The sequence below is a fragment of the Pipistrellus kuhlii genome, unplaced genomic scaffold (genome assembly GCF_014108245.1).
Source record: "Pipistrellus kuhlii isolate mPipKuh1 unplaced genomic scaffold, mPipKuh1.p scaffold_m20_p_4, whole genome shotgun sequence".
In the NCBI taxonomy this organism is placed as follows: Eukaryota; Metazoa; Chordata; class Mammalia; order Chiroptera; family Vespertilionidae; genus Pipistrellus; species Pipistrellus kuhlii.
In genome coordinates, this window is record NW_023425540.1 from 10490921 (window position 1) to 10509131 (window position 18211).

An 18211-nucleotide genomic window follows, 5' to 3' on the forward strand; every position below is an offset into this window, starting at 1 on the left:
GGAAAGACCTTCATGATTACATCCAGAACCTTCCTGCTTGCCCAGGATCATCTCCCATCTCAAGAGGCTTAATCACATCTGCAGAGCTCCTTTCACATACACAGTGACATTTTCAGCTTCCAGGGAGGATGATGGGGCACCTTTGGGACCACTCTTCTGCCAAGCACAGCAGTCTGCTTACCTCTCAGTATCAACCTCTCAAACTGTTTCCTAATCATATTCATAAATGAGTATATCCTTTCAAAGACGCCTTCATAGCAATCAGCTTTTAGAAACCTTTGGTTAGCTTCCACCTCACTCCACTTAAACCTTCACCCTGTGCATTATGAAACCTTGGGAGAAAACTTACAAGATGGAATGCCTTAAGTTCCTTCATTCTGTTGACAGAGACGCTGGTAAGCTGGTAAGTTTCAAGTCAGATCCTCAAAATGTGTGGGGGGTGGGGGGAGGAGTTTCCCACGCCCAAGTCATATTTTTATAACAGCACCCAAAGTCCAACTAGAAATTGGTCCTAGTAATTTTTATACTTCATGTTTTTTAAAAAATTGTGTGCTAATTTAACATCAGCCTATGGTGTTAAGGGATCGAGCGATATAGTAAGACATGATGAGCAACTGTGATCATGGGATATTCTGGGTACAAAATAAATAACTAGACATTTGAACTCGAACTTGGCTATTTTCAAGGCATTGCTGAGCTAATTAATATATTTTTAATTAATGTGTCAGCAGAAATAAAATTTTCCAGGTATGCTTCTAAATTATTTTAGCAACAGCCAGTGGAAGCAACAGCTTTGGCATGACTCACGTCTGTGGGACCCGCTCGCAGCCCCCAGCTCACTGCTGCTGGAGGGTCACAGCCAGGAAGACACCAGCATCCAGAGCAGCTCTCCCCACAGCTCAGGCTGATGGACAAGCTGTGCCCACACCTCACCCACAGCCCAGCGTCTGAGTGCCTCTGCCCACCACACAAACTCTGTCCTCCCACTCCATCCCCTCTTTTTGTCTGCATTCATTCTGTTATCACAATGTCCCTCCCTGCTCCTCAGGTGGCTCTGCCTGTCCTTGGTGACATGCTGTCCTGAAGCCACAGCCCGCTGTTGTTTCTGGAACAAGCAGTCCACCTCTGCAACACAAGGTCAGTCTGGAGGGCGGACATCCATTCTGCCCAGAGGCCCCATCTTATCCTGCAGTTCCTGGAATGAAGCATCAGGGACAGAATCCAATACATGCTGCAGGCTCTTAAAATAACTGTCATTAGGTTCGGGGACAACTAATGGAGATTGAATAAGTAAAGTATACAGGACAGTTATTAGAATATAACAGCTGCTTACAAATGAAAATTAGTCCCCCTCATCCCAAATAATTTATATAACTCTAATGTTTAATAAGATAATGTTCTTGATGATAATGTACACACAGTTCTATGTGCTTTGCTATATTAACTCATTGAACCCTAAAAAAAAATCCCTAAAAAATAAGCACTATCACCTGTGTTTTACAGACACAGAAGCTGAGCACAGAGACATTAGCTCATTAGCCCACTGTCGAAAGGCTAGTAAGTGGCAGAGCCTGTCCAGACAATGGGTGTTCAGAAACACTATTTAGCACACTGAGCACTGGCATATAAAAAAATTCCAGAAGTTTAAGTAATGGAATAAAATATAGGTAGTATGTAAAGATCTGGTTAAGTAACGGATCAGTTTGTATAAAAATTATAAATAAATAAATAGATGTATATTCATCCCCATTACACAAGATTAAAAACACAAAACTCTTGCTCTGACCAGTGTGGCTTGGCTGGGCATCACCCCATGCACTCAGTGTGGCTCCATTGCTGGTTTGATTCCCAGTCAGGACACAAGGCACATGCCCATGTTTTTGGCTCAGTCACAGGTTGGGGGTGTGCAGGAAGCAGCTGATGGATGTTTCACTTTCACATTGATGTTTCTCTCTCTGTCCCTCTCCCTCTTCTCTCTCTGAAAATCAATTAAAAAAAAAAACAAAACACAAAATTATTTATAAGTGCCTCAATACAAAATTTTAGCTTTAAAAATGAAAATGAAAAAAAAAAAAACTTCAGCCCTAGCTGGTTTGGCTCAGTGAATAGATAGCACAAAGGCCTTAGGACTAACGGGTCCCAGTTCGATTCCGGTCAAGGGCACATGACTGGGTTTGCAGGCTCACTCACCAGTGTGGGGCGTATAGGAGGAGCTAATCAATGATTTTCTCTCATCACTGATGTTTCTATCTCTCCCTCCCTCTTCCTTCCTCTCTGAAATCAATAAAAAAAAATTTTTTTAAATATTTCAAAATGTAGTTCTTTGAATTACATTCACTGACATGTACATTTTTAACAAGGTTCTTTAACACGATGAGCACCAAGCCTGTTTTGTCTTGCTTTCCGTTTAGCCCTAAATATCTGATTTTACCGATTTGCTGGTGGCAACAGCGACAGACTGGATGGAAAGTATTGTGTCAGTAACCAGTGACTGACATGGTGCTTTATGTGTTAAATAATGTAAATTATCATAAAAACATTTAATATCTTATTCAATTTTAAATTATGGTTTAATACTACTCAGGAAAACACATTATAGATAGATAGATAGATAGATAGATAGATAGATAGATAGATATAGATATTGATTTCAAAGAAGAAAAGAGAGATAGAAACATGGATAATGAGAAAGACTCATTGATCAGCTGCCTCCTGATGCCTCCTACTGGGGATCAAGCACATAACCCAGTCATGTGCTTGACCAGGAATCGAACCATGACCTCCTGGTTCATAGGTTGACACTCAACACTGAGCCACACCACGCAGGCAAAAACACGTTATTTTTAATGTCAGGTGTGACTACTTACAGACCCCTAGTCCTAGTGTTGATTAGGGAACTCTAGCCTTGCCAAATTGAGGTTTCCATCTCTAAAGGGCATAGCAATGGGAGATCTTCATCTCTAAATAGCAATATGAGCTGTAGACAGCAAACAAGGTGAGGGTGCAAATTCACCCTGTGGAACTTCAGAGGGCAGATGTAACCCTCTTGTTCTAGAGTACAGATGAGGGGGAAATACATTATTTTCTACTTAATGTCGCTCTGAAGTCAGCTTCTCCAATTCAAAGGTGAGGAAAGCTGCCCTGGAAACCACCACTGGAGCAGGACAGCTTTCCTAGATTCTGGGGATGGATACCGCTTCTCCTCCCATGGAACTAGTCCCTGCTGGCTGTATACTCAGAGACCCAGGCAGGGGATGGCCTGCCATACACTCCACAAGCAAATCCTTCCTTCCTCTGCCCAACAACCAAAGGATGGACATGTAAAACTCCTTTGTTCCCACACGGCATGGTAAGACACGTGCACTGTGCATCATATTTGCAGGGACATAATTTCCAAAAGCCACTCGTCCATCACGCAAAAGAAAATTGGACAGAAACTTCATAGAAAGCTGATATACGGCAGCGTGTGTGACAGTAAGAATAGTATATGGAAACTGTCATTGAGATCCTGGAAATAGGTGTGAAAAATACATGCTCAATATGGTTACAGCAATATGGAGCTGAGCAAAAACTTGGGAGAACGTGCAATGTTGCCAATTACTCCTGGGTCATCTAAGAACCACAAACAGAGACGCCTTCAGCTCTAATGGAACGCAGATATGTCTTATCCCCCCGGCCAGGCCACAGTGCAGGGCGGCTAACCGATGATAACCCAGCAATGGGAGCTACTTTTCAGAGCTGACCCCTAGGCAGCAACCGATAAGACAGAGAGGAGAAGAAAATATTTTAATGGCAGTATGAAAATCTGAAAATACATTAATCATAGGATTTTCATTTCTTATCTCCAAAAAAAGTGTGCACTAAAAATCCAGCTGTGTTCCCGGCGCAGAGGCCCGTGGTGAACCTCACTGTTCTGTGAGAGGCAGTCGGGTGGTGCCTCGCAGAGGGAATTCTGTTCACTTAGTAATTCCTCTGCTCCTTTCTTAATCATGGTAACTTGAATCTGTCAATTCAACATGAAGGCAATCTCTTTTCATTCCAGCAAAGCTAGTACTCACGCAGTCAATGCAATTAAGTGAACAGATCTACCAAACACCTGCTCTGTGTAATGCAGCATGCAATGCAAGGCTGAGGGTGCAAGGCTGGATGTGACTTCAGCTCTGACTTTAAGGAGGTGAGAGCGCATATACACCACATATACACATGCGTACATTCACTCACATACACACACCACACACATGCATACAAATAGACACTCACATATACACATATTCACAAGTGTATGCCACATTAACACAGAACACCCATGGCACTAATGGTCCCAAAAAAGTACAGTGTATTCTTCCCCCACACACAAAAAAATCCCAAACCTTTGTGAGTTGGGGAGGAAAGCCCATCACTGTTGCCACCACTCAAAGCACTGAACACCAATGGAAAACAAATTCTGTGAAGCCTGCTGGTATTTTGAAATACAGAACAGTGAGAATCTGTTTAGATTCTGCCTCGCCTGTACACTAAATGTCCTTGCGGGATGAGCAGCTTTGTGCAGCACAACCCCCACTACTCCAAGTGGAGCCCCAAAGCCAGGGGCACCGGTCCTCAGGGGGCGTGCTAGAAATGCAGAATCTCGGGCCCACCCCGGAACTACTGGCTCAGGATCTGGGGTTCTACAGACGCTCTGGCTGTACCGTTGGGTAGGAGAAGCAACAATATGAACATCCAAGTGCAATCAAGACAAAAAAGTCATCGCTTGCAGTTAACTTTTTCAAACTATGGACTATCATTTCTGTCATTAATGAAGCTAGCGATGGCTGGAATTCCTTGGCTAACAGAAAGGGTCTCGATGTAATTAATCTGTGAAATGGTGAATTTTTGTGCATCATTAAAGTTTACCAAAAATTTCCCTAATGAAGAAAATGTCACAAAAGAACCTAGTAGCTGTACCTTACCAAGAGCTGATTCCCTCCAATCTGGATTCCTGTAACCATAGCAACTCTAATTTGCATCCTTAGAACACAAAAAAAAAAGCAAAAGCAAACAACACAGAGTTTTCTCCCTTCTGGTCATGGTTTGTGGTAGCAACAGGTGAGAAAGGTCAAGAGAAACAATATTTGCATCATCGCATGAAAAAGAAATAAAACAAGTAACTATGGCAACCAGACAAAAACTTCAAAAGTGACTTGCCATTTACAAAGGGCAGAGCAACTCTGTTTTACTCACACACAAAAAAAGTAATAATAATTATAGGCAAATCCACTGAAATGGTTCCCAGGAGTAGGTGAATTTGCAGAAGATAATCACACGCACTTCCTATTCAGGTTCCATGTGGGATTGTTTATTTACTGTGGAAGTGTTAAATTGCATGTTTGTACAATTAGGTTACTTAGGTGACATTTTAAATACAGATCTTCTTGTAGTCTGAAAATAAGACGGGCCCTTTCTTGCATCAGCTAATTCCTTAAGAGAAAGGCTTATTCTCTGGGAGGTGAATTATAATAACTCCTAAAATTCAGTTAGGTGGCATCTCCCCAATTTTCAAGGCTCAAGAAATTCAAGTAAGTACTTCTACAGTATCTAATGCTCACCTAAAAAAGATGAATGATCAAGGATACTGCCTATTGTACATTTGCTACACTGGTAGCCTCTCTAAGTTTCTGATGTAAGACATCTAAACCTACACATTATTTTTTTAAGTGCTTATTGATTTTTTAGAAAGAAAAGAGGGAGAGGGATAGAGAGATAGAAACATCGATGAGAGAGAAACATCATCAATCAGTTGCCCCCTGCACACCAGCAATCCTGGCATGTACCCTGACCAGGAATCGAACCAGTGATCTCTTGGTTCATGTGTCAACACTCAACCACTGAGCCACACTGGCCAGGCTAACCTTATACATTACTTACAGGGACAAAATAAAGGGGGAAAACTTGAACTACTGATGTTATCCTACCCACTGCCTAGAGGCGAGTATCCAGCTCTGCTGCCACGGCCACTCCCCCGCGTGTTGCTGCAGGTCTTCCTATTAATCATCAGTGTGATGCGCTCTCCCTCACTTTCAGATCTGAAATCACTTATTCCCTGTTCAGACCAGCTTGAGCACTGCCTGGTGCTTAATGGATACCCAGAGGAGAAAATGACCGCTCTATTAAAAAAGGAGAGAAGATACTGAATCACAACAGAAGGGAGTAAACAGGAAATTTTTACATGAGTCTCAAGGATACTTTTATAGCCCGGAATGACATGTTTATCGTTCACCTATTTTTTTTATTTTTATTCCCACACCAAAACAGAAAATTTTTTTGAGCTTGAAAAATGAAGGCTCCTTTGGGGGCGCACGTGCCCCTTGAATTACCACTCAGGGTCCCATTAATCACTCTGGCATATCAGAAAGTCATAAATACAATTTTGAGCTCTATTCTTCCTAGCAAATTAATATGAGTGTTTACCTTATTTTGTGTGTTCGTGTTTGGTTTTTCCTTCTTTCCCTGTAAGATACCTGTCCTTAAGCACGGAGGGAGCCCCTGTGCACACAAAAGCTGACACTGTTTGCAGAGACCCCCAGGTTGTGACTTTTTTTTAGAGTGTCCCACTTTCAACTAAAATCTAAAAGGAATTCTAAAACATTTTCAAAAGTAAATGTTTGCATTCCACGGTGTGCATAATACATTGCTGATGGATTAACTAGAAAAAGAAAAAGAGCGTTTAGTCCAATACTGTTTTATTATGTGGCTTCAGCGAGGACAAGGCCCCTGAACGTTCCACTGTTCGACTCCGTGTTTCCGAAGGGAGAAAAAGCCTTCCATCTCCATAATGCAAAAACCACCAAACTCACTGCTGTACCCGTCCCAGCGTCACTGTGAGTTGTGCTAATGCTCTAATTTGCTCATGTATTTGCTCCAACCACATAATTAATGCTGAAAGAAGCCTTTTAGGGGTTTGCCGCCGAGCACCCTATGTCTTAGTAGAAGGAAAATTCCTTAGCTATGTTCCCAGTCCCCATGCATGTCCTGAAGCCAAGAACTAGCAATGCAGAACGACCAGCTCTCACTACCAACTCCTAACAATTAAGTGCACAGACCACAGGGCTGAGAAGCCCAGGACCTCGCCAGGATCAGCACAGGCGGATTGCTGAGGTCTGTAACTCTTGTGTTTCAGTACATCCTGTGCCATCATCATTACGATCTAATACATCATCTATCACATCGATTACATCACCCTTCCTTTTGTTGTCGCAGCACACTTCTGATTAATTCTGACGCATTTCCCTGACTGAAATCCATTTTAATAATAGACAAAGCGCCTCTGCAAATACTCTCTCAACACTTACAGCAACCAAAAGTTCTGACCCTTAGGAAACAAAGCACTAGAATAAAGGAGTGTCCCTGAACCCCACCATTCTCAGAATATGTTTGTAAGAAAGGTTGGCAAAAAAAGCCAAACATATGGATTCCATAAATGGTACTACTATGTGGTTAATCACCGTGGCCAAGCATCTGTCTTTATTCACTCCAGATTGGAACTTGCGGTGCAGAGAGGACCGTGGTCTGAATGCTGTGGCCTTCCTCCTACAAATCATTCACTCATTCATTTGTTCATTCAGTATTTTTTGAGCACCTATTATGTGCCAGGCACTGTTGTAGGGACTAAGCATACAGTGAACAAAGCAGGCTCTCTGACCTCCTGCAACCTGCCCTCTAGGGAGGAGACATCAACCAAACAGACAAATAAACATACACAGGGTGCCCATGGTGCAGGACAAGGCCAGACAAAACCTAGCAGCAGGGGGTGGGACAAGTTCTGAGGAATGTAGAAGCAAAGGGGAGTGGGCAGTGAGTGGGAAGGGGAAGCACATGGTAGGCCTCACATAGGGCCTTGGACTCATCTAGACACTGGGTTGGTATGTTATTGCATATTTTATACTATCTCAGGCAGGTGGTCAAGGTCAACATCACCAGTGATGAGTCCTGTTGATGGCACGTGCCCTTGATACAATGTGATAATAGCACTATCTCTTTGTGGTCTTCCCCCCTAAAACCAGCAACGACAGTGTCTAGTCACGAGAAACACCAGACACACTCAAACTGAGGACATTCTAAACACCTCACCCATACTTGTCAAACCTCCCAAGGTCATCGGAGGTGAAAGCCTGGGAAACTGTCACAGCTACGATTAACCAAAGGGGACATGACAACTACATGGAATGTGGGATTCTGGATGGAGTCCCAGAACAGAGACAGGACATGAGGGACATGTTGAGGAAGTCCAAATAAAGTACAGACTGTAGTTAATGATGATGCATTAGGGTTGTTTTCTCGTTGTGACCCATGTACCACACTAAGATAAGATGTTAACTGGTCATTTGGACACATGATATATGGAAACTCTCTATACTGTCTTGGCAACGTTTCCATAAATCTAAACTATCCTAAAAAAATTTTTTAAAGTTGATTTTGTTAAAAGTGTGAAATGCTCCTCTGTCCAGATAATGGTGATCCTGGAATGCAAACTAAAACAAAAAATAATGAAGAGTATGTAACAACGTACTAGTAATAATAATTAATTATTCAGCATAATCCTGCTTAGTTTATCAGATCTATTGGAAGCCCCAAAGCTAGCCCATTCCATTCCTCTATGATAGGGGTGTCGAACTCAATCAGAGAAGGGGCCAAAATCTAAAATCCAGCCTAAATCGCGGGCCGAATGGTTTACTGAACAGTCATAAACTGTCATTGTGACGGAAACACAGCGGAATGCAGTGATGACAGCGCGGTGCGGGCCACATTGCAAGGCCTGGCGGGACGGATTTGGCCCGCGGGCCTTGTGTTTGACACATGTGCTCTATGACTCTAAAATTATGAAGTCCCCCCACTTCTTTCCTCTGGGGCATAAATGACAAGAAAACCTCCCTTCCTTTCAACAGTCCTTCAAGTCTTTATTTATGGAAAGTGCTTTTCCATTCAAGTACTTCCTTCCCTTTGCTGGCTTCTGAGGGAATGGACTAATGGTGTGTCTGTGGTCACTGGTGTGTCTCTGCTTGTCACTATCTCCAGAAAGAAGGCCTGGCATTTTCCAGGGAGGCGGCCACAGATGAGAAAACCCTTTGATATCTAAATAGGGTCACAGATATGAGATGCTCAGGCAGGGCTGCTGCCACACCTGTCCCTGGACCCGTCCTTCTTCCTCTGTGTAGACTGCTCCTTCTACACAGACTGAACCTTCTCAGCTGACCTCACTTCTTCCTTGGGCACTTTCCCAGCTCAGCACCATATCCCTACACCCACGGATTATTCTACGAAGAATGCTGATAACCTCTAAGAAGAAAAGCATGATCAGGCTAATGTAATATACGGCATCATACCTCTGGAGCAGCCAGGCTACATGCATGAGAGAGAAAATGAGGAAAAAGCCGTGGGCCATGTGCAAACAATGGGAGATGAGTCTCCAAGGATGCCTCACTCTCCTGAAGGGTCTGATTCCTGGACTTCCGAAACTAACTAGTTTTAACTGGAAAGTTACACCAAGCCTTGGAGGTTCTTGATAACTGTGGAATTAATAGCAAAGTGAAAAATCTCCTAAGTGTAGCCTCCGACAGTGGCCCTAATACAATCCAGCTTCTCCCTTTTATGTTTTAGTTGTGGAATTTCTTCAAAGTTCTTGATCGAATTGGTCTTCAACTGAAACCGAATTCCCACAGCCTTTCATGCAGCGAGGACGGACGCAGCTGCTCTTACTTAAACGGTTTCACAGAGGTAATTTTTTTTTCTTTTCCAAACTCATATTTTGAGCTTAAGACAGATAAAGATATAAGCAATTTAATAAGATAAAGCAATTAGTAAGTGATTGACACAGCTATTAGAAGAGTTTAAAATCTATTGTAAGCTAAAGAAGTGTTTTCTTTATTTAGATAAAATGGAAATTAGCTCTTCCAATCCAGAGAAAAATGAAACCTACATGAGAGAACTATGTTAATCGTCAGACTGAGCCCACCCCCACCCCCCCCAAAAAAATGATCTGAGTAGAACAGAGTAAAATCAGTGGCTGTGGACCCCTATTTTAGATATTGGAATGCTGTGCCCTTTTCCAGAGCCTTCTCCTTATGTTAGAGATCTGAGTTCCTGTACTGTCATCTCTCTTAAAAGGTGGTTTCAATTTCTAAAATGACAAACTTAATTATGCTTATAAATCCCATAAAAATACAGGCACTATAAATATAATAAAGTGAGAAACATTATAGCATTATTTTCAAATTATACTGTCATCACAGCCTCTGTATATTGTATAAAACTGTTCACAAAAGCTCAGAAATCAAAGCCATCAAACACAATATAAGAGTCTATGTTATCATACAAATATACAAAACAATAAAAAGAGGAACCAAAGGGAAGGTGGCATGAGTCAGAGTTTCAGCAGTTACTTATCAAATATCACACAATAATCCCCGCCTGGGTGAACTCCCTTTTGTCAATAATTGGTCTGGAAGAAGCTCACAGTTAAATTAACATCACCAAATGTTTATTAAGCTCTCAAAAATTGAATTCTCCATTCTAGATCCAAAACAAACAACCATCCCCAGAGACAGAAAGGTCTCTGAAGACCTGGGGACTTCTGTTCAGGATGTCACAGGTACATCTCCAGCACCAGGCATCCTCCCCCATAGATGCTGCAGTGTGTTGGTGGATAGCAAAACTGTGCTCCCCTCCTTTTCCCTCCCCTCCCCCCAAATTTATGTCCACCTGGAACCTTAGAATGCAATGCGATGTTATTTGAAAATAAGCTTTTTGCAGCTATATTTAATTAAATTAAGATAAGCTCATATTGCCGGGACCGGTTTAGCTCAATGGATAGAGTGTCGGCTTGGGGACTGAAGGGACCGGGTTCAATTCCGGTCAAGGGCATGTACCTTGGTTGAGGGCATATCCCCAGTAGGGGGTGTGCAAGAGGCAACTGATCGATGACTCTCTCTCATCGATGTTTCTAACTCTCTATCTCTCTCCCTTCCTCTCTGTACAAAATCAATAAAATATATTTAAAAAAAAAAAAAAAAGATAAGCTCATATTGGATTAGTGTGGGAACTAATCCAATGACTGGTGTCCTTATAACAAGAGACACAAGGACACACTGTGGGAACACCACATGATGACTGAGGTAGAACCTGTCTCTGGCCAAGGAACAGGAAGGACTTCAGACAACCACAGGGAGCTAGGAAGGGACACGGGGCAGATTCTCCCTCAGAGCCTCCAGAGGGAACCAACGCTGCCAGCACCTTGACCTCAGACCTCTGGCCTCCAGAACTGAGAGACAGTAAAATTCTACTGCGTGAAGCTACTAAGTGTGTCAACGACAGCCCTCAGAAACAAATACAGAGGTTAACATCCGCAACTATAATGAAAATCCCCTTGGTCACAATATAAGGACTCAGCAAATTCTCAACCACTATTAATGTAGTCATATACATACATAAACACATTTTATGGCAACTGAGAGAATATTTAATAAACTGTAAGGTTTCTTCCAGTGAAGGAATTTTGTGTTTAGTGTTGTGCACTTCAGCCATAAAATAAATATATATTAATTGGATACCCTTATATTTAAGGTTTTGACTTACACATCATGGGAAGCTAAAATCAAGCCAAAGAAAACAAAGGGAGAATGGGGAGAAAAAGATTCAGATGCAGTTGGGGTAGAAATAAGACACACATCCAGAGGGTAATGAGATTTACAACAAAGTATATGATATAATCACTTAAATCATATAAAAATGTCAGTTGACCATGTTTGAACTACAATAACTAACTCATATGGTTTAAGGCAGGGGACTAAATCTGACCCTCGACTTGCTTGTGTAAATAAAGTTTTATTGAAACACAGTCATGCCCATTCCTTTGCATACTGCCAATGGCTGCTTTCACAGGTGAGAACAGGGCAATGTGTCCCCTGAGAGCCAGACTTCAGCTGGGACTTAAGAAAGAGCTAGATTCTAAGCCAGAAGGACAAGAACTCTGCAGGGGTTGATGGAATGACAACAGATCCCAAATGCCAGCAGCAGCCCAGTCACTGGGACATCCAAAAAAATGCCCCCCTGCTTCTAGGCACTGCTTTGGCTGAGACATCCCCACCACCACCCAGTGTGATGTGAAACTACAATGAGAAAAGTCTGGTTCAGCTTTCAGAGAAGCTAAATTTCCCTGAACACCAGAAATTCTAGTCTAAGAAATGCTGTCTTTTTAGTTTAGCAGGAATCAATAGAGGTTTGGAACGAAAGTAAAATAAAATTGTTTTATTAGGAAAATCAAGTTCTATAGATGTAAAATAATTGAATCGAGAGCAAAAATTATATTTAGAATATTTATGTGGCTCTTTGTAGGGTCACATCATAGAGATTAATTAATTACTGCAATTATTGCAGTAATTATAGTTTAAAGAACTAGGGGAAGTTTCAGACTATTGGAAACCTATTTGGGGATTATTATCAAAATGAGCATATCTTCCTCATTAGTAAGCCACACACTTCATCCAAAATATGACCAGCTGAGCCAAGACCAGTTTGGCTCAATGGATAGAGCGTTGGCTTGGGGACTGAAGGGTCCCGGGTTCGATTCTGGTCAAGGGCATGTACCTTGGTTGCGGGCATATCCCCAGTAGGGGGTGTGCAAGAGGCAGCTGATCGATGACTCTCTCTCACCGATGTTTCTAACTCTCTATCTCTCTCCCTTCCTCTCTGTACAAAATCAATAAAATATATTTTAAAAAAAATATGACCAACTGAAAAGCTTGTATTGCACATTGAGCTGGAATATCCTTGCTACCAAAGGCTTCCCCAGGAGACAGCAATGCTCCCAAGAGGAGGGGAGTCCCCTGAGCTGGGAAAGTCTCCTCCTTTCCATTCTCATCAATTACCCAAATGCATACTAAAAACCAGTGGCAACATTCAAGTTTAGGATTAAGCAAGAAAGCCATGTGGGATGTATGTACATAAACCAGTAGATAAATAGAAATGTGTGTGTTTATACATCTAAAATTAAATATACCCTAGACCACATTTATGAGGACTATCCCAGGGTAATACAGTTTACTGATTTTATCAAAACTAATTCACAGCATACTCAGGTGCCTATGATTACATAAACCAGCTCTCCACTGCCCAGTGAAGATGTCAGCTTACCAAACAAGAATTATCTAGTTAGGGAGCAACAAACAGACAGACAGACAGACAGACCTCAAACATAGGCTTTTGCAATCTTCTAGCAGAAATACTGTCAGGCCTTAGTTAAGATCCAGAGGTGATTTCTTGCCATCAGCACCCAAAGGTCCCAGGAACCCTGGGGCACTGGGCTTCAAGCTGCAAGTCTATGTTCTTGGTTCCATCCTCCCTGGTGGCCAGTGAGACGTGGTTGGGCAGAGAGCCAGGATCCGGGGGATGAAACCTGTAACTTGGGTACGTGCCCTGACCAGGAATCGAACCCATCACCATTTGGTGTAGGGGACTATGGCCCAGTCAACTGAGCCACATCAGCTTGTGCTGATTTCAGCACAAGATCATATTTCTGGTCACATTATCTGCTTCCCCCTTCCTGAGCTTTAGGTGACTCAGATTATGGAAGGCTGCCTACCATCAGGGTCCTCAGTGACTTCAAGGCAATGCCTCCAGCTGGGAAGCTCCTTCCTGGCCTTAGTCTAGACCAGTGGTCAGCAAACTCATTAGTCAACAGAGCCAAATATCAACAGTACTACGATTGAAATTTCTTTTGAGAGCCTCTATCATTCACAGCCCTAGCTGTTGTGGCTCAGTTGACTGGGCCATAGTCCCCTACACCAAATGGTGATGGGTTCGATTCCTGGTCAGGGCACGTACCCAAGTTACAGGTTTCATCCCCCGTCAGGGTTCATGTGGATTGTGGGAGGCAACCAATCCATGTTTCTCTGTCACATCGATATTTCTCTTTTCCTCTCTCTCTCCCCTCCTCCCTTTAAAATCAATTTTTTTAAAAAAGGAAAAAAAAAAATCCTGACCCATGTGGCTCAGTGATTGAATGAACCAGGTGGTCACAGTTCAATTCCTAATCAGGGCACATACCTGGTTAATGGGTTCAATCCCCAGTAGGGGGTGTGCAGGAGTCTGTCGATCAATGATTCTTTATCATCATTGATGTTTCTATCCCTCTCTCCCTCTCTCTTCCTTTCTCTGAAATCTATAAAAATATATATTTAAAAAGAAGAGAAGAGAAAAACCTAATAAGAACTAATCTTACCATTTTAGAATTGAGGAAGGTGAGCTACAAATCTGACCACCTCATCCAAAACCCTCTCCCATAATCCCTACATTTATACTGCCTTGTAATCATATTGAAACATTTTAGAAGACCTTTATATTTTTAAAGAAATGCTGCAATCTTTCTGGTGGCATTAAAAAAAAATCTACTTGAGTGAAAAGGATCACTCATTTTGTGATTTGTAAGTTGACATTTGCATGTTGTACTTGCTGAGTACAGTGTTAGCTTCCAAATCCTGTCTTCATAGAAATGAAGTCGAGTGTGATAGACTTAAGCAAGTGATTACACATCTATTTTGTCAGTTCCAATACACCAGCAATTTTCAACGTTTTTCATCTCATGGCACACACAAATTAATTACTGAAATTCTGGGACAAATTAAAAAAAAAATAGAGTATATTTTTTGCCAACCTGACAAAAAAAACTGTAATTTTGATTCACTCACACTGGGTGTTTATTTGTTGTGTTGGCTGTTGTCAATTTTTATTTGACAATCTGTGGGAAAAGGTCAGTGCCCCTAAGTAATTAGTCTAGTATCGCATGTTCTAAAAATTCTTACAGCATACCAGTTGACAATCTCTGCTGTATACTATACATAATATATATATGTGTGTGTATACATATATGCCATTCATCCATCAATGAACACTTACTGCTTCCATGTCTTGGTTGGCATAAATAATGCTGCAATAAACATGGGGGTGAAGCCGAAACCGGTTTGGCTCAGTGGATAGAGCCTCGGCTTGCAGACTGAAGGGTCCCAGGTTCGATTCCGGTCAAGGGCATGAACCCTGGTTGTGGGTACATCCCCAGTATGGGACGTGCAAGAAGCAGCTGATTGATGACTCTCTCTCATCAATGTTCCTAACTCTCTATAGCTCTCTTCCTTCCTCTCTGTAAAAAAAAATCAATAAAATATATTTAAAAAAAAAAAACATGGGAGTGATGTCTTTTTAAGTTAGTGTTTTTATTTCCTTCAGATAAATATCCAGAACTAGAATCAGTGGATCATGATGTAGTTCTATTTTTAATTTTTTGAGGAATCTCCACACTGTTTTCCCTAGTGGCTGCACCAATTCACAATCTCAACCACAAAGCATAAGAGTCCCTTTTCTCCATATGCTCACTTGCTATTTCTTATCTTTTTGATGCTAGTCATTGCAAGAGATGTGAGGTGGTATGTCATTATGATCTGCATTTCCCTGAGTATTACCAGTGTTAAGCACCTTTTGATGTACCTATTGCCCATTTGTATGTCATATTTAGAAAAATGTCTACTCAGATCTTTTGTCCATTCTTAATTGGATTATTTGTGGGGCATTTTGTTTGAGTTCTTTATGTATTTTGAATACTAACCCCTTATCAGATATGTGACTTGCAAACATATTTCCTCCCATTCCACAGAGCGCCTTTCCACTTGATGGAGCCCCACTTGTTTATTTCTGCTTGTGCTGCCCTTAAGTAATCTTTAAGATGGAGCGATTTTATCTGCAGATTGTGGTACTTCTGGAAAACCCATACCCAGGCGCCAGGGTAGCCTTTTCTGAGTTTGGAGCCGGTTGTAGCGCTGCATGCAGATGGTTCTGGCTATTCCCACAGCTTTGAAAACACAACCAGCTGTCAGCCACACCACCGCCCGAGGAATCAGCTGATGATGGCGGCCAGGCCATGGGTGAGAGGAGCTTTCCGCCATCATTTCCAGGTGGTTTAATTAAGCAAAAGCCCTCACAGCTTCTCTCTGGCTGCCACGCTTGTCAGCACCTTCCTGAGAGGTCAGGTGCCCGTGGCCGGCCCAGGAGGCAGCCTGCTCTTCCCCACCTGCTCCTCCACCAGCTGCACAGCCCTCCCCAGGGGGTCAGGGGATAGGACTGGAGACTTCAGTTCATGGTCAGCTACTGACCTGATATTACAACTAATAAACTCCAATTAAACCAAAATAAAGCATGGGAGCTCTTTGTGCCAGGAATCTTTCAGACATGGACCTAAAGGCCTTTAGGAAGACATTCCCTGAACCGGAGCCAGCATCATATATTTCTTCCCACTATCAACTAGCAACTTGCTCTCCAATCCTGGCCTCCTCTTGGTATTTCAGTCCTCATAAAGTTCCATGGTATATTTGAAAGGAACCATGAAGTTCACTCTGTTTAAAGCTCTTCTGGAGGAGAAAGGGTTAACTCGGGAAGTAAAAGTTCTTTGGGGCCGAAACCGGTTTAGCTCAGTGCATAGAATGGTTTAGCTCAGTGAATAGAGCGTCGGCCTGTGGACTGAAAGGTCCCAGGTTCGATTCTGGTCAAGGGCATGTACCTTGGTTGTGGGCACATCCCCAGTAGGGGGTGTGCAAGAGGTAGCTGATCGATGATTCTCTCTCATCAATGTTTCTAACTCTTTATCCCTCTCTCTTCTTCTCTGTAAAAAATCAATAATATATATATATATATATATATATATGTATATATACACACACACACACACACACACACACACACACACATATATATATATATATATATATATATATATATATATATATTTTTTTTTTTTTTTTTTAAGTTATTTGGGGGCAACCTGCTGTATCACTCAACTCTTCCTCTGCTCATCTCAGATAATCCCTGCTTCACGCCCCCTTGGGTCACTGGAACTGGGGCCTCGGAAGAGTTATGTATCTGAAATCTAAGCACCCTGAAGCCCTAACAGTCACGCTCAGACTCAACATAGTATCCGAAGGGCTGGGTGGCCGGTGTGGTCTCTGAAGGAGGAACATTCAGGAGCAGGCTGGGCAGATGGGCGCTCAGGGGCATCGGCTAGCAGGAAGCACCTCTTCCCGTGCCCTGCTGTCCATGCCCTGCTGTCTGGATCTGTGCCTTGCCCGGCTTTCTCGGAGTGACTGCTTCCAGAGCTGTGTGTCACACAGGGAAGTCGGCAGCTCTTTCCTATTGGGCTAACTCATTAAGAGATAGACCCAGTATTAAAAAAAATAAAAAGTGCTCCCACCGGGCTGCAGGTGCCGACAGGCCAGCTCAGATGGCCCATTTAGACTGACAGCCACGCTTTTCGGCATAGAGGCATTCACGGCTGCAGAGAACTGATGGGCAATTATAACATAAACACATACATCCAAATTAAACATCCAGAAGGACACAATGCTCATAATTAATAGACTCTCAAGTCTTAAACAACACCCTGGGGCAGTGGGGAAAGCGCGGAGGAGACTCCTTTATATCCTTTTATTTCAAAAAATACATGTTAAAATGAATCCCAAATGATCATCTGACGTTAGGGACCCCGCTGATGATGGCCCAGCTCAGATAAAAGCAGCATTTATGATTCAGCAGAGCTTATGACAGAATGATCCTTCCGCAGAAGCACACAGTCTACTAGGACTCTTGGCAATCACTCTAAAAATGAATGTCCACAAAACACCAGACCCCAGGCTGAGGAAACAAGGGAGAGGTGGGACGCCCTGACCCCGGCAGGGAAGGCTGGACGGGGGGGGGGGGGGGGGGGGGGGACGACACACACGACGGGACGACACTGAGCATCTTCCTTACCTGACTCGCCCCGGTTCTCCTTCTCATACCCCGAGCTACAATGTGGGAAAGGGTCAGCCTCTCTTTATCCTGACTGCACAGCGCACTGGACACTAAGACGGCCCTGCAATGAAGGTGAAGCATGTAATTTTATCCCTAAGAAACATCACACATTTGGGGCCACGCTAGATAGTGAGCTCATCATACAGAGGTCTCGGCATCCAGCTCCCCAATGAGGAAGGGCTCTTGTTGATGCCACGGAGACACAAGGGACTGCAAACTTCTCTGAGATCCAGAAAAGGAAGCCTGGAACATTCTATCTTTTCCTTCTCCAGCCAGAAGCCACTTCTGGTTTTCACCTCTCAAGACATCATGTCTCAGTTACATGTGCTCTGATAGGTGCGGCTGTGCA

The 18211-nt window shown here is 42.8% G+C and overlaps 1 protein-coding gene across 3 annotated transcripts in view; it reads right to left on the minus strand.

Moving 5' to 3' along the window:
- The window catches only part of SEMA5A (semaphorin 5A), a 368047-nt gene that overhangs the window by 333342 nt on the left and 16494 nt on the right, over positions 1-18211 (minus strand). The window contains exon 2 of one of the 3 annotated variants that reach the window (XM_045571872.1): positions 17821-17923. The exons of the other annotated variants lie outside the window; for them this stretch is intronic. The gene's annotated coding sequence lies outside the window, so the exon portion shown is untranslated. The remainder of the gene's footprint in view (positions 1-17820; positions 17924-18211) is intronic. 3 annotated transcript variants of the gene reach the window in all.